The following is a 12,249-nucleotide window of genomic DNA, read 5'->3' as shown; positions in this document are numbered from 1 at the left end:
TTCATATCACTAATGATAGATATGTGTCACATTTATGGGTCAACAAGTCAACAATATGATCAATTAGAAGAAGAAAAAAGAGAGAAAAAAAGAAAAAGAAAAAACCCTGAAAAAACAAACAAACAAAACTTCAGATGATAAAATAGATACCACCACAACAACTTCATCCAAGGCTCTTGTTGATGGATCCCTCCTCCTTGGATATTTTGTATTGCTGAGACAGATTTTTATTTTTTCGTTTCAAATTTGTATAAATCTTTATTTAGAAAATGTCACCGTCAACCAATGAGATTTATGTAAGCTGTAAGTTCCGTGTGTGTCGACAGTCACATGTATCCCGAGCCTTTTCACATTCATCATTAATCTTCACCATTAACCACCCTGTATTAATTTGCATAGCTTTAATATTCATACGAACCTCCAGTAAGTCAGAACTACACCTACGACCTGCTGCTATAATAACTCTTGACGGTCGTTGACACGTTTCCTTTGAAAGGCTACTCTGGGGAGATGTAATTCACCTGTCTTGCCACCAGATGCCGCTACAGGCTTGCTCATCTTTATAACCATAAACTAAAAAAAACAAAAACGTCTTTCACTGTCATGGCCAAATCTGTCAAAATATGCCCGATAAAAGTCCCCCTATAAGACTCAGTGTAACTACCGGAAATGATGGACTATAGATACGTTTGCATCTAACTTCTTAAATTACGACTTGGGCTAAATATATCTTTCAATCAAGCATAAATGGAGGTTGTGTCTCTTCTATAACTCTACAGTATAATTTCATGCTGGAAATCACAATGATTATGATCCCGCTGGAGATATGGGTGGAGTTAGACATGCTGAGGCCCAGATTTATACACAACTTGGAAAGTCGGGGAAGAGTAAACCGTTGTACAGCACCTATTCTTAGCCTGCTTGATCTCAAACCCACACTCTAATCTCGACTTCAGATCTAAATTCTCAAAAATAAATAAGGCGAACTTTTCCCAGATTAGCTCGATTTGGCAGATCTTCTTATGCAGGACGAAAATGATCGAGAGGTTGTGTGCGTCCGGGTGGGACAGTTCAGAAAAAAGTAATAGTTAAAAAAGTACTTACATCTGACACCATTAATTTACAGACTATTATGGCTCCCTGCTTTACAGAATTTACAGGGTGCTAAACGCCGCTAATCATATCGTCACGTGGTTATTTCCCAAAAGGTATTACAAAAAAATGAGAAACACCTCTTCAGTGGACATGACCACTTGGTATTGTGGGAGGAGCGATCAGAAGAGGATCAGTGTGGGCTCACCTCCACTGTGTGCGCCACGGACCAGGTTAAGGATTTGGGTTACGTTTAGGTTGTCTCTGTGTACTTTTTCTAAAGTGGGACGTTGTGGAGCTGTGGAAAACGCGGACATTTATTACGGGGGCTCAGAGAGCGAGTGCGTGTCTGTGTTGGAAACCTGCTGCTGATCGTCACTGTGCGCTCTTAACCAAGGTGGGGATCTTTACGAGTCCGACGGTAAGAAAAAGACGGGAAAGGCCAGCTCGGCAGGCAACACTTGGCAGTGGTAGTTTGACTTGTATGTTAAGTTTTGCTTGCTTGTTTTTACAGCTCCAGACTCTGTGACTAACATGTGCGGGTGGGTAGGCGGGTGGAAGGGTTGGGTATCTCCAAACTGCGGGGTGTTTTCTGTTGGGTTTACCGGGGGGAGATACCCAGGATCACGGCGACAAGTTTGCATCCCTGTGACGTTAGAGAAGTGAAAACCTAAACTCTGTTTTGCCTCGTTTCCTCTTTGGCTACTTCTGCCCGACCGTAGAAAACAAAGTAGACCCATCCTATGTCTAATCTTAGTTCTGTACACCAATAAAAAAGCAGCCAATGCTTCATAAAAATGTTCGCGGATCTGGTTACATAATAACGCAGAATCTTCAGCACGAGACAAATATTGTATCCACGTGCTGCTGCTGTTATTGTCATTGTTATAAACTTTATGTTATGCTCTCTATCGCCTTTCAGCCTGCTCTTTTCTGAGCTTTGAACTCAGGCATCCACTCCCAGGCAGGACGCAGTGTGCGGGTGTTGAGTTACCTGCAAACATCGTGAATTTTTCATGTGTGCCATTCCTGTGCAGGGGTCCTATTCTACCTGCTAAATCACTGTTTTGTTTTGGGGGGTTTTCCACAATCACCTGATGCAAACTGAGCTTCTGAGCGTCGATTTAGGCAATGAACAGATGGCGGTCTTGAGTTACTTACTACAACCTCTGTAGTTTATTAGTTGACGTTTTATCTCAAGGTAGAGGTCACCATATTTTAGTGCAGCACATCGAATCATTAATAAATATTTGAAACAACGTGACAGCGAGACTAGATCTCTTGATATGAGCTTTAAGGGATTCACTACAACTTTCAACCAAAGTCATGGTTTTCTCATCTGTGTGTTGAAATGTTTTGGATCAGAGGTCGGCAGCCTTTAGGCTACTACCAAAGAAGACATTTTTTTAAAGGAATTTATGACGGGACAAAATGCATGGAGCTGCAAAACAGCCGATTATGCATGTTTAATCCCATAAACCCCACTAATACGTATAAATGGAAAGCTGTGCAGGTTGCTTTAAGTGCAGCCTGTGCTTGTGCAAATTAAAATGAGCCTAATTTTGATAATCAATAACATGTATAGCTGGCTGATACCTTTTAAAAAACGTATGTTAAAAATTTGGAAGTGGTAGGTACTCATTTATGTGTCCATATTCATGCAAGCGGTTCAGTAAAATGACGAAGAGAAGGCTATGATCCACATTTTAATGTTTTTCCTCCTTTAGAAAAATCGGTGTATAGATTATATATATATATGTACATATTTTTACAACTAGAGAATAGAATGAGGATTACAAATAGTCCTCATAGTCTATGTTTGTCCTCTATCTCCTCCTAGATGAGTGAACTAATCTTGATGAAACTTTGCATAAACATTGCGTTGGGCACTAAGAGTGCCAGTATCTTTATATATTTTGCTTATAGTCACTGAAAACAATTAAACAGCTGTCAAAAAAATTGTAGATAAAAGACAAAATCATTTATTGTCAGTATGCGAACTGCTTAATCGACTAATTGTTTGACTGCTACAGTATACAAGTACATTTTCTCCCTAAGTGTTGCATGCGTGTGAACATAAGGCACTTAAAAGATATAAATCTGTTTGTGCACTTGGTGTTTTAGGCAATCCTGTTATCAATGGTTCACTTTTTATCACTTCAGATATGACAAATTGAGGTCACTCTCGCGTCCCTTGCACAGTAAACCGTGTTATCACGTGACTGAAATGCCAGCTTGGGTTATGTGATTTCTGGCAAACTGCTTGATCTTTATTTTAGGACCAGTGTCCTCTTCAGATGTCTGCATGTCATTGTCAGATGTGGCTACTGTGGTGGCTGAACTGGTCTTCAATGGATCCAGTTTAAAGGCATCCCAGCACACAAGCAGTGACCTAAAACCACACTCTGGTCACAGCTGGACTTCTGTGCATGGATGGCATTTAAGCACATCAGGGCTTCTCTGCAGAATCGTCTCTTTAGAGATATTCAGTGAGAACTGTTCATTTAAAAACAAAAACAAAAAATGGATGGAGCCACTGTGATGTCAGCTGGCGATGAAGCCTTGTGCTGAGCATTTTGGATGCTGCAATCTTGCCTTTTCGAAACCAGACATCATGAGTCGGGTGGGGATCTGAGTAGGAAACAGAGGAGCTCATACCGTAGTGATTTGTCAATCACAAGCTGGTCCCACTGGATGGTTTTGCAAATTTTGAAGGAGGGCATAGACTTTGTATTTTTAACAGTATTTTCCTATGTAATGTTGAAACTACACTTCTTTGTTCTTATATTAAAATACATGAGGGACTCGATGCGTTGTTAAACTTCTTTACGCTGGAAGAAAGGGGAGTTTTACTGGTCCGGCACACATGCAGCCCACAGAGGTCAAAGTGGGCTGCACGTGTGACGTAATGTAAAATGAGTTTGACCTGGCTGGTCTGCCGTATTTGCTCAGGCTTGTTTTTAAAATGCCTCAACTGCAGAGGATGTAAAAATGTGAGGTTGTTATGGCGTCAGGTAATTTTAAAGTTTAGCAAAACTTCTGTAATTCGAGGCAGTTTTACAGACTCTCTTGTTTAACGCAGCCTACTGTCTGTTGTTTATAAGTGCTTATGAGCTGTGGTGGGCCTGCCTCCTACTTTCTCTCTCTCTCATCTCTCACATCATTTTAAGCTGGAGTAGATTAAACATGCAGCAAGAGTGCAAGTGAAGTTTAAACCTTATGAAGAGTTGAGAGCAGTTTCTGAGGCATGAGAGGAACGTACAGTTAATCAGTCATCTGTACGATTACTGCTGATGTTCAGAGGGGGAGCTCAAGCAGTCCAGCAATGTGTTTGGCTAAGATCAATGCTCAGACCTGCTTCCAGGGCCTTTACACACACAGGATCTACTGCAGCATGCTAGACACTGAAAGCTGGTCATGCTGATGTGATTTACATGCATAGCTTCAGGTCACAAGTTTTTGATTTGCTTTACCTTACTTATTTGTGCCTATCTGTTGTTACTCGGTCTGAAAATACTTGACAAGACATAAAGCTGTGAGAAATCTAAACACATCAGTAGGTGATTCTGTGTGTTTTCCCACTTTGCCCTCCATAAACAAGCCAGCTCAGTTGTCCCGTGGTTGGGATTAGCTCCACCTTCCCCTCTTGTGTCTCGTGACCCCGAGAGGTGACAAATATACTAAACTGACCAGCAATGGCAGCAGTTAATCTGAGCCTGTTTTTGTTTGGAAGTTGGGTGAGGGTGTTAGTTTGTCATGAATGGAAATGCAACATATAGAGTACAATAGAGAGCTAAATTAACGGCTTAAGCGCATGTAATAAGATGCTGGGCAGGAGGTTTAGGTTAGGATAACTTGGCTGTAAATGCTTCCTTAGGTTTTAAATTGAGCGTTTTCATTTTCAACTCCCTCTTAGTCTGATGTATCCTCATCATAAAACTGACTTCTAGTACTTCAATTATGATCATTGTTGGTAACTTATGCAGTATGGTCCCGTTTGTTGGCTAGGCCTAATTCTACTGAGAGAACTCCAACAGACTCTGTAGTGTCGTGACTGTGCTGTGAAATGAATACACTGTCACTCAATCTGGTTGAACCACTTATGTTGTCCTACAATGAACTGGAAGAAGGTTGTTTTTTTTTTCTTTTTTTTTCTATCAAGTCAGCAGTTTGTACTCTGATAAAATGAAGAGTTATTGTGCAGATGTAGAGGCTAGTATTTACTACTCTGATAAACAGTTCCCAGGGTATACTGTCTTGTTTTGCATCTGTTTTGCTTTGAAAATTATGTACAAACAAAAAAAATATTGTATAGGACGAGTGCTCGGGTGCTTTAAGGCCAATGTTTTTTTTTTTCTTTGACTGAATGTGTTTGTAAGGAAAAGAAAAGTGAAGCGTACAAGACTGAAAATTAAAAAGAAAAGTTCTGCTGCTAGCTGTGAATTATTTATTTATTTGCATAAGCTCCATTTTTTTTTTTTTTTTTTTTTTTTTTTTTACAAGAACTTTTCATCTTCTTGGTTAATTATGTCAGTTTGGTGCTGTAGCTCTCTTTCGTCTATCTGATAAACATCTCTGAACTTCACAAGAAGCCTCGTATCTTCTTCCTTCTTCCATCCCACATGCAAACATGTCTGCTTTATCAGCAAGGGAGATGCGATGCAAACGAGCTCCAGAGGAAGCAGGAGGAGAGCAGAGATAGGATATACCCACACAAAATGCCCTGTTATCACTGACAGTCGCCTATTGTAGCGTGAGGACAGGCTAAAGTCTCCCCTGCCAACATGAATGAAGGAATGATGTCACCGGCACACATGCAATGCGGTAATTTAACTTGTGAAGATCAGAGGAAGGGTGGGGGGAGGAAGGTAGAGAGGACATGTTTTCTGTACCATTTTTATAAATTTGGGACCTTTAATTACACAGGCTATATAAAAACCAGTCCATTTACCGTTCTGTGAAGAGAACTAACAGAATAGGCAAAAATTCTCATAAACAAAGCTTGAATAATTAAAGGTACACAATTAAACTGCTAATGTGAAACAAGGATACTGTTAGGAAACACTTCCAGAACCTCGTAAGTAAGCTAGCAAATGCTAACACTGAGATTTATAATTGCGATTTATGTGTTGGCTAAAAATTACCGTTAGCATGCTAACATTAAACTAAGATTTTATTTAATTTTTTTTCTACAGAGTCCAATACAATATTGTCAGACTTTTATCTGTAAGAGTTTTTGAGTGTAACTCATAGAATATGATAGTATCAAGTCTACATGATTGTATCATATTGCTCTATTGTTATCGTTTCCCTCAGTAACAATGGTATCGCAGTGTAGCAAGACTCAAGTACATTGCATCATCGTCTACAACAAATCACAGCGTTTGTTCAAAAGAAGCAGAAATAAAATTCTCATAAAAAAAAAAAAAAAAAAAAGAAGCAAAAAGCAGAATGAAATATCTACTGGCTGCCCTGTGGACTAGCTGAGTCCCATTATGTCATTTAAAGTAATTATAATATTTGTGTAAATCTAATGATTTAGCACCCCAATTTTGAATTGTTAATTGGGATCATTAAAAAATCATTTGTTTGCATGTTTTGATAAACATTTTAAGATGTATTGAAGTTAGGTAAAGGATGACCGCATTCAGGTAAAGGATGACTTCATGCTTCATATCAGCAGCAGGAACTTATCTACCTCTGATGTAAAAAGCTTTTTCAAGCTTTATCGCTTAAGAGTAGACTAAGAGAGTCACAAGACATTGGATAACGTTGATTAAAAGTTGGTTTCTGTGTGTTCTGGTCAGTCTCTCTTAGTTTTATCCCCTTTGTATAATGAACTTGGTTATTTTAAGTGGCATATTTTTTTTTTTTCTTTCAGGCTTTATGTATTGCCTTTTAAAATTGATTCTTTTTCTTCTTCTTTTCCTCTCCTCCTTTTGCTTCCTTCAAGCTAAACTGAGAATCTGCCTTTGAGCACGTTGATGAATCATTTTGCATATAATGGCAAATCGAGCCATTAGCCGTTGTGTGCATGTGAAAATCCACAGGCATGGAGCGAAGTTATCTGCTTACATAAGCTAGTTACCGTCATTACTGAACACATAGTGGCCTAAGAAACAGCATTTCAGTGAATGAAGCAACATATACATGATATAAAAATGTTTTTGTTTGAAGAAAGATAGCACGCTAACACTTTTGTAAAAAGTGTTAGCGTGCTATCTGTCTATTTTTCTCAATAGTTTCTAAGCACTGTTCATTTTAGTCAAAGGAAGAGAAGTATTATTTGGATAGGGAACTCTTTTACTGCAATATAGTACTGCTACAAGTACTATATTATACTATATTAAATTAACATTTAGAAAAACGGTAGAGTGGAATGTTGCAGCTAAGCTAATTTAGCATTAGCAAATGCTAAATGAATCACATCTGGCCTGTAGTGTTTACATCTGACAGAATTCACACACATGTAATTTTAGGGGTGAAATATTTGTGCACTAATCACCTAATCATGTTGAAATTTCGTTTTGGCTGGTTAGATATTTTCACAGAAATGTTTTTGCTGCTCGTTAGATATTTTATACCTTTGTTATTGGTATGTGCTGATTTCAAAATGAGGTATTATTGGGTGGTTTGAGATGCTACTTGTGCCTTAACCTCTGTTAAAGTTAAGCTAGTTACAGCTGCTGCTTTCACTTTTTATTTTTTTGTCTAACAACAACTGAAATGAACATAAAAAAATGTAATAATATTATTAATAATATGTAATTTAAGCTTTACTTTAGTATGACAGCTGTAAACATGATGAACTGGCACAGTGGTCAGCATCTGCATAAAAACAATGGCTTTTCTTCCTCCCTGCTGTGCTGCTGATTGAATTAGTGAGGAGTATAAACACTCAGACCAGACACTACATTACCCTTCAGCGGTTTCACCTACAGCTCTAAATATTTCAGCAGCTGCTATCACTTTAATGGGCCTGTTGGTCTCTGGGTTGCTATGGTTGCTGCGAGTTTCTTCTCTTTAAACAGCACCTTTAAGTTGATGGAAACATTGAAACTCTCCTTTGAATGCTGCACCTTTTAATAAAAGGTAGGTTTAGAAAAGAAGCATAAGTTGTATTTTTTTTTTTTTCATGCTCAGCTGATCAAAGGTCCTGTTTAGCGAGAAATATGATCGTTATGCTGAGTTAAAGGTGTGTCCTGCCCTTCAGGTATTTGCACAGGACACACCTTTGTGTATGAACCCTTCTGGGATTGCAGTCGGCTGACAATGCCGAAACCAGATCAGAAAAGAAGAAATGACAAAAGGCCTAGAGGTGAACATTTCTTTCATTTTTACATTATGTTTGATCCTATCTGTTCCCATCAGTCCGTGTCTTTATTTCACTTTGATTCATCAGAAACTGATCTCTTTTTGGTGTTTACCTTTGGAGTGCTGCTCTTTAAGCTTTAGAAATTATGGATGTCTAGTGTGCCGCTGTGTCGTGATAATAAGTAATTACTTAAACTTGTGCAACCATTTGCAGCTGGCACTGTGACAGAGGTGTGATGCAATGCTGTTGCTAAAATGGGATCTTGAATGTTTTCTAATAACATGTTCGTAATGATGCACTGATTCTTATGTTGATGTAGAGGACATGAATTTGCAGCAGGCCCTAAATGCTGCCAGGACCATTTTTAGAAATGATGCACAGCAAGTGTAAAGTAACCCCGCAGAGCTTTGAGTAATGGTGCACTGTATCTGTGAAATTAGTGGGGGGAAAAAACAGGGCCATTTATGTTGGCTTTGTCACAGCTTTGGATTTTATTTTGTCATTTTCAGTTTTTAATTGAGCATTTTTAATTCAGTGTGGGTGTTAGTTTTCAGTGTGTTGAACATCTAGGATCTGCAGCAAGAAATACAGACGACCACTAGGATATGAAACTGAGCAAAAGTCTGGAGCCACCACCACCCTCATCCAACGTTTTATTCTGCATTTCAGGGTCCCGGGCAGCTGAAGCCCATCCCAGTGTCATAGAGCTAAGGTACAACCTGGACAGGGTGCCAGTCGGTCGCAGAGTTAACACAGACATGGACAACCATTCACATCTACGTTCAATTTAGAATCACTAATTTACCAAACTGTGGGACGAAGGTGGAGTACCCAGAGAGAACCCACGCAGACATGGGGAGAACATACAAACGCCACACAGAAAGACCAAGACAGTTTTTTTGATTAATCCAGATATGCTTTTACTCCACTGATAGTGTGTTTGGAATCTTTGCCTACTGAAAAATGAACCCTTTGCCAATTGGATGGTACCAATGGTGGATCAAAATCTGATCCCCAGTACGGAGAACTGTTTTTTCTAGAGAACCGCTTCCCAGTAGTTCAATTCCTTGGAATTGTTAGTCTGCTTGTTTATAGCCGTCCTGCTTATTGATTCCAGTCGCACTTGCGCTACAATCAGCTGATTTCAGTTTGTGTGCTGGAAGAGGTAAATGGTGGCACAGTCTGCAACGTGGATATGGATATGAATGAGAGCACTTTGGCAACGTGCAAACTGCATCTAGAACAGAAACAATCTTATTATGCTGCTAACACAACTTCGGCACAACTTTAAGCTAGCCAAGAATTTAGAGTGATGATAAAACTGAGTGAATGCTGATCTCAACCCAGCAGCCAAACCCTGAACTTCATCTGGTGACAAAGTCAGTGATGAGCAGTCAGGCTGCAGCCTCCATATCTGCCTGTTCATGTTTCTAAAATAGACTCACTGTGGCGATCGCTTTGAAGTCTCTTTGTGTGTTTTTTTTTCATCTTTGCTTTGTGCTGTTGGCTTTGTGTTCATACCTAAATACTAAGGGAAAGATCATATGAATTACTTTTTCTGGGAGTAATTAAGCAACGTACTGCATTACTTTAAATGTAATTAGTGGGTAAATAACTCCAAAAAGCACAAAGATTTGACCACGCAATTAAATTGCACGAATGTAATGTCTTTGATGTGCTGCTTAGCGATGGTAGGCACTCCCAAAGCAGAGCCAATGGGATTGGAATTGCTGAAATGCAGTCCCAACCATGACACAGCCTCCACTGTGTTTTATAGATGGCTGTAGACACTCTTCGCTGTACCTCTCTCGTGACCACCTCTGTATATAATGGTGTAGATTTGATGCGAAAAATCCATTTGGATTCATTAATAGAGAACACCTGCTATCACTGATTCTCAGTGCAGTTCTTGTGTAATTGGCATACCTGCCTTTTCTCCCTGTTCATCTCTCAGGTTCTGTGTCAGGTCTTTGCCGGATGTTTTACAGTTTCTTTCTTAAGGACATGAATTTGACATGCTGTCCATCTGCTGTAGGGTTTTTTTTTCTCTTGTTGTTCATCTTCTACTTTTCCAGCCCAGTCATTGGTATTTTTAAAGATTCAGCTAAAGAAAGGGGAACGAATCATACTTTCCTGCGGCAGGCTGCTAGTAGCAAAGTACCTAAAGCTACAATTTAAAGTTGGCTCTTTGCTGAGATGTCTGTTATGCTCAGACACAGCGCTAATTATGCCTAAATAGTTCATAGATCAGTGTTAACTGGCATAAAAAAATACCTAAGCAAAAAAATAACAAAAATTCCTCTGTGGTGTGGTCAGGTACAGGGACTAGACTGAAATACAATCTTCGAAAGACCTTCAGAAAGCCCAGAGACCCATTGCTCAAGAGCACTTTAAAAAGTGACCAAGATGTCTGGCTCCTTTGAAGCAAAGTATAAAAGAAAAATGAGGGGTGGCTCAAAACTTTTGCACAGGGCTGTAGGAAAAGGAAGGTAGCATCCCAGTCTTTCTGTCTTATTATGTTTGTGACTGTGATGTGGAAGCAACAAATATGTGTAATTATCAAATTACTGTAATTGGATAGTTGCTGGAGAAACTCTTTCAGAAGCAGCTCACAGATTCACACAGACAAAAGATGTTTTCAGCAGCCTGTATTTTAAACCTTTTCATGACTGTACTGTATTTCAGGTTATTTTGAGCAAGTAGAGCAGTGACTTATGGGTAAGAGTGGTCTGTCTCTCTTTGTGTGACAGCAGGTACTGTAAATGAGACCTGTAAATGTAGGTCATGATTTTCCATAACAGGCCTAGAACTGGATTTCTTCAAAAAGCACATTTTAATTCTTAGAAATAAGTGGCTTTGTTCTCATGCTGTGTCGGACGCTCGTTGGATTGTTGGGGTATTAGTTGAGTAGAAAGCGCTGGGGCATAGTCTCCTTTCTGTTGCTGGGCCCAAATCCTGACCTATTTGGCTATTAATAGGTCAAGAAACCTGCTGTACTGAATGGAGATTTGAGAGGTAGTTGTTGCAGGTGTATTGTTGTCTAGGAGCAGCTAATCACTGCTTGAGCTAATCTTGAAAATTGTACCCCCTGACAAAAGAACAAGTGATTCTGAAACGGGAGCTTTTGATATTATCCTGAGTATCAAAAACTGATGGCTGTTTCGACATGGAAACCTGGAGGAAATACAGCTGAAAATTCAGTTGAGAGGCAGTGATGCTGACACATGAGTGAACCTGGCAGTGTGATGTGGACCAGACGGCATTGCAGGAAGGCGAGACGATAGACAGGGTGCAGAAAAAATGTAAACAAACTAATCCAGAAATCCTAACAAACAATGTATAATACAATACTTTAATCTCTAAAATAATCCCATGCTCATACAGGTATTTTTTTTTCCTATTGTAGGATCAGTTTGTTAACATTAATGTGCTCTTAGACTTAAACAGCAACAGTTAAGTTAGGTGATATATCTAAAGAGTCAGCTGTTACATGACTCATTTTTTCATATAAAAAGAGCTTGAGAGGGTTACTGATCTTATAGAGAATTTAAAAAAGTGAAGGAAATTACTTACTGGTTTACTTTCAGCTGTTTAGCTGATATCCACTTGTGAAACTGGATGGAATGAGAAAGGTGTGGATCTGACTGAGAGATTGAGTGGCAGTGCATATCCCTGATTTATCTTCTTTAGATAGATAGTTACATTTATATGTCCCATGACGTGAGTATACGCCGCATGCAGTAAAACAATCAGTTCAAGATAAGACATTAGCACGCAATACACACACTTTCACTCTCCTTGCATAGTAACGTTGGTAAAAATAATTTGAATAGTAATTGTGT

General features: G+C 39.2%; 1 protein-coding gene across 6 annotated transcripts in view; it reads left to right on the top strand.

The window, feature by feature from the left end:
• Nucleotides 1-1,258: 1,258 nt before the first annotated feature.
• Nucleotides 1,259-12,249, top strand: part of fhip1aa (FHF complex subunit HOOK interacting protein 1Aa) — a 30,563-nt gene continuing 19,572 nt past the window's right edge. For 2 of the 6 annotated variants that reach the window (XM_040023844.1, XM_040023842.1), the window contains exon 1: nt 1,259-1,489. The gene's annotated coding sequence lies outside the window, so the exon portion shown is untranslated. Of the gene's footprint in view, nt 1,514-5,562; nt 8,411-12,249 lie in introns of those variants that run through there. The other 4 variants (XM_040023841.1, XM_040023840.1, XM_040023845.1 and 1 more) reach the window with 2 other exon arrangements.

This window comes from Simochromis diagramma, unplaced genomic scaffold (genome assembly GCF_900408965.1).
Source record: "Simochromis diagramma unplaced genomic scaffold, fSimDia1.1 OVJJ01000302.1, whole genome shotgun sequence".
NCBI classification, from domain to species: domain Eukaryota; kingdom Metazoa; phylum Chordata; class Actinopteri; order Cichliformes; family Cichlidae; genus Simochromis; species Simochromis diagramma.
This window is presented reverse-complemented; position numbering and strand designations above follow the sequence as displayed.